Below are 4,273 nucleotides of genomic sequence, written 5' to 3' on the forward strand. Positions count from 1 at the left end.
TAATATATAAATGTGATCATCGACTCATTTAGCTAACTTCAATAATTTTAAAAAGGATTATTGTCACCATGCAACGCATGGTGTCAAACACTAGTACTATATCTAAAGGAGCAGTAAATTTATTTGATAATTTGATTATCCGGATCAATTATCTTTTATTAATTTAATTACAGACGGTACTTTCTCATTAATTTTTCCCCATTATTTAAATGTTTATTTTTTCAAACGTTAATCTTGATTATGCGTTACTAGTCATAGTCCTTAACTTTATAATTAATATTCGGAAGTTATACTTTCAATCTCATATTTTTGACCTTTTATCAAAAGCCTTTAAAATCTTACAACATCTATTAAATAAATTATTAGAAGACCGTTCTTAAATGCTATAAAAATTAAAGAAGTCCTCTATAAAACTCAAATGTTGCTTCGATCATAATCATTATATTTTTTATCTTCTTGTCAAAATCTCCCAAAATACCAATATGGTATTAATTTTATTTCGAACTGGTCTCCATTTTTTTATCTCATGTCAAAATCCATGAAATAATTAATGTTATTTATGTATTTCATACATCACAATATATCAAAAGAAATTTGTTTAATGGGTGTAAATAACCCCAAGTGTTCTATACAACTTCTATAATTTTATTAATTAATGTAATTTATTATATATTAACAATAAAAAAATGTAAAAAAGGGATAATATAAAAAATTGGAAACTACATAAACTTTTTGTTTTGTGTTATTTTAATTGTTTTGACGAAAACTTTCTAATGATATAATTTTGTCATAAAAATAATTATTTTATATTAATTTAATATAAAAATAAATTAATCAAAGTATATAAACAACTTATTAGGGGTAAATTGGTTATTTTACTTGTTTTGTTTTGTCTAGTGCTATCTTACCAAACGCTGAACAAATGTTTTTTCTTGTCCTATTCTGTTCTATAATGTCCTACCTTGTCCTGTCATATCCTGTTTGGACACCAAGCACACCGTAAGGGGGTGTTTGGTTCGTCGGAATCTGATGGAATTGGAATAACCAATTCCATTGATCAAATTTCATTCTAACGTTTGGTTACCCATGGAATGGAATTTAATTCCAAACATTCCTTCATTTAAGGATTTTATCTGATAGTTCCCAGATTGATTAACTAATCTTCAATTCAAGATCAAGAACGCAAAATGGCTAATTATGAACTTGAAAGTAATAGAAAGTTGAGAGAGAATCTTAGAAGGATTGTTGTTCAAAGTGTATATACAATGAATATGTTTTTTCTTACAATTCACACAGATTCTTACAAAGATAAACCTATTTATACTAGGCATTTACAAAGCAAATTACAATGGAGAAACTAAAGCTTGAATACAACACTAAGCATATTACTTGAACCCAATATTCTCCCCCTTAACCATAAGGGTGGTGCTTGATTGGTTTGAGCTTGGATCCAAAGTACCTGGAGGTCCCAGGTTCAAATCCAAGGAGGAATAAAAATCCTCTTGTGGTCACGAAGGTTCAGATGCGGTGACTCCGGGCTATCTGCAAAGCAGGTGGTTGCCCTAGGATTAGTCGGCTCGCATAGCGGGTTGGATATCCAGGTTAATAAAAAAAACATTCTCCCCCTTTGGATTCAAGCTCGAGATATTGTGAATTTTGATCTTCTAAAGCCGAAATTTGTCTCACAGCTTCTGGTAGCATTACGATACTTAATCTTCTCGTCGAGTAACTCCATAGCACTGATCAACAAGAACCTTTATCATCTTGAGTCTTTCTATTCTCAAGTTCCTTTCTCACAATCTTTATTGTTCCATCACAGTACTTATTTAGCTCGTTGAACCTCAAAAACCTTTTAGCTTTCTCGGAAATCTCATACATCACCCCGAACTTTAGATCTTTCAGAATCATATACAGAGGATAGCTATCGATGCCTTCAAACTCTTCATAAGGCTTCTTTAGATTGGCATTCTTCAGATTACTTTCGTATCCCATTTGCACATCAGTTATTGAAGAAAGCTTGCTATGACATCTAAGATACCTTTTGATAGCTTCAATACCTTTGACGACTCCTTCTAATCTGACAGTCAGGTTTCTAATCTCATGAAACATGTGCTCCAAGTCTTCTAAGTAGAGGTTAGGAAAGTCAGCTTCACTAAAGTTCCAAACATAACCATCTTAGGAATGGCAGTGGGCCGGGTTTGGGCCGGGTATTGGTATCCCCGTCCCCGAAAACGATAACTAAAACCGTCCCCATAACCGTCCCGATCCCCGTCGGGGATTTTATCGAGGATCCCCATCGGGTCCTCGCAGTTTCCCCGATCCCCGTTGGGGAACCCGTTAAGGGTAAAAATCCTCTTTTTCATTGTTTGTTATAACCGAACCCGAATCCGAAACCCGAAACCGATCTGGAAAAAAAATACAATATGCTAATTTTCACAATTAAAAGTAAATTACAATTTTTTTTAAAGATGTAAGTTTAAATGTCTCAAACATAATCAAACCAATTACAAACAATGTATTAGATTACAATATAAAACTAAACAGAAATTCAAACATCATACAACTAAAATCACGATTTTAGACAAATAAACTAGACTTTTTCGTGAGCTTTATTTGGGTTGTTAAGGTAAAATGGATAAAAGTCTTTAAATTTTAATGTTACTATTTTCTTTTAATGATATTATATATATATATATAAATTAAAATTAATATATATATATATATATATATACATACATATCGGGTCGGGACAGGCCGGGCCGGTGATCATCGTCCTCGCCCCCATCCCCGTTAAAATCCCCGAATTCGTTCCCGATCCCCGCCCCGTCACCGATAAGATGTCCGTGAACCCGGCCCAAAAGTTTCGGTTATCGGTTTTCACCATCGTTTTCGGTTTTTTTGCCATCCCTAGACCATCTTGTCTTGTCACATAGAATACTGGGTACCAAACTCTCACAAGTTTCCTGGCTTCCACATTCTTGGTAGAGACAATCCGCTGTTTGGTCCTTACATAATCGATGGGTTGATGTTTCACTTTGAGAAAGTACTTGTACTCTTTACGATACTCACGCGTTTCCTTGTGAATACCCAAGACTTTGTCAAAACATAAGGATTTTTGATGATGGACAAAAATGTCTGGATATAAGTCTTCAAGGAGTGGTTCTCTGACTCTTGCTCGGTCCAACCCTGGAGTGTTTATCCTTACAGCAAAGGGTATATACTTCCTAGAAGATTGAGCAGTTGAAGTTTATGGAATGGATGATGTATCAGGAACACTTGGTGGTTCAACAAAAACTGGTTCAGGTACTTCTTTAAGTTCAGACTGAAATAGAAAGATGGGTTCATCCTCATCCATATTAGCTTCAAAGTCAAAGAAAAATTCATTAGATTCATTATCAACTCCAACTTCAGTTTTAGCTCCATAATCCCGAACTCCACCAATTTCTTTAAAAAATACTTCATTGAATCCCACATTTGCTGACAGACCCAGTAACATCTTTGTTTCTACAGTGGAGACCGTCGACTTTTCAACCATTGGCTCGATCTCTGGGTCTGTAGCTACTATCATCCAGTCCAATAGTCCTTTCACTATTCTTAGCTTGAACATGACTTTGATCATTTAGCTCTTCAGAATCCTCACTTTCAGACAACATTATTTTACCCCTTGAGGACCCAGCCACTCTCTGTTTTTTTTTCTCCCCCTCATGGTGATCAGGATCGTCCTAATCATCATGTCTTCTTTTGAGAGAAGTGGCCTGAGCTCGACAAGTATTCTCTAGGATTGATACTCTTTCAGATAGTGTATCAATAGAGGTTTGCAGGTTAGCTATTGATTGGGTGTTAGAAGCGATTGTAGAACCAAGCTTTGAGAGACTAGAAACTACAACATTCTGAAAGTTTATAAACTCTATGGCTCGAACAACTTAAGAATCTTCTAATGATTGTTTGAGCATACCGACTAGATCTGCATCTGCCGAGTCCATTATTTGTTCAGTAAGCATCTTGGTATAAAGCATGGACTTGAGGCTATCCACTGAGAAATTAGTTTCTTTTGGAGGTTGGGGTGCAAGTGGTGGCAACTGTTGATCCCATATCTCTCAATAACACTAATAATCGAGTTAAGAATAACCAAATTACAGTGTTTTAATGAACAAAATGATGAACACTCAAGAATGAATTATGAACATTAAAAAACAATCTTGAGCGTCAAAGGTTTCACTTTATTAATAAGAAAAAAATGTAAAAGCGACATTTAATACAATAGGCCTAATCA

Source organism: Cynara cardunculus, assembly GCF_001531365.2.
Source record: "Cynara cardunculus var. scolymus isolate 2C chromosome LG 11, CcrdV1, whole genome shotgun sequence".
Taxonomy (NCBI): Eukaryota; Viridiplantae; Streptophyta; class Magnoliopsida; order Asterales; family Asteraceae; genus Cynara; species Cynara cardunculus.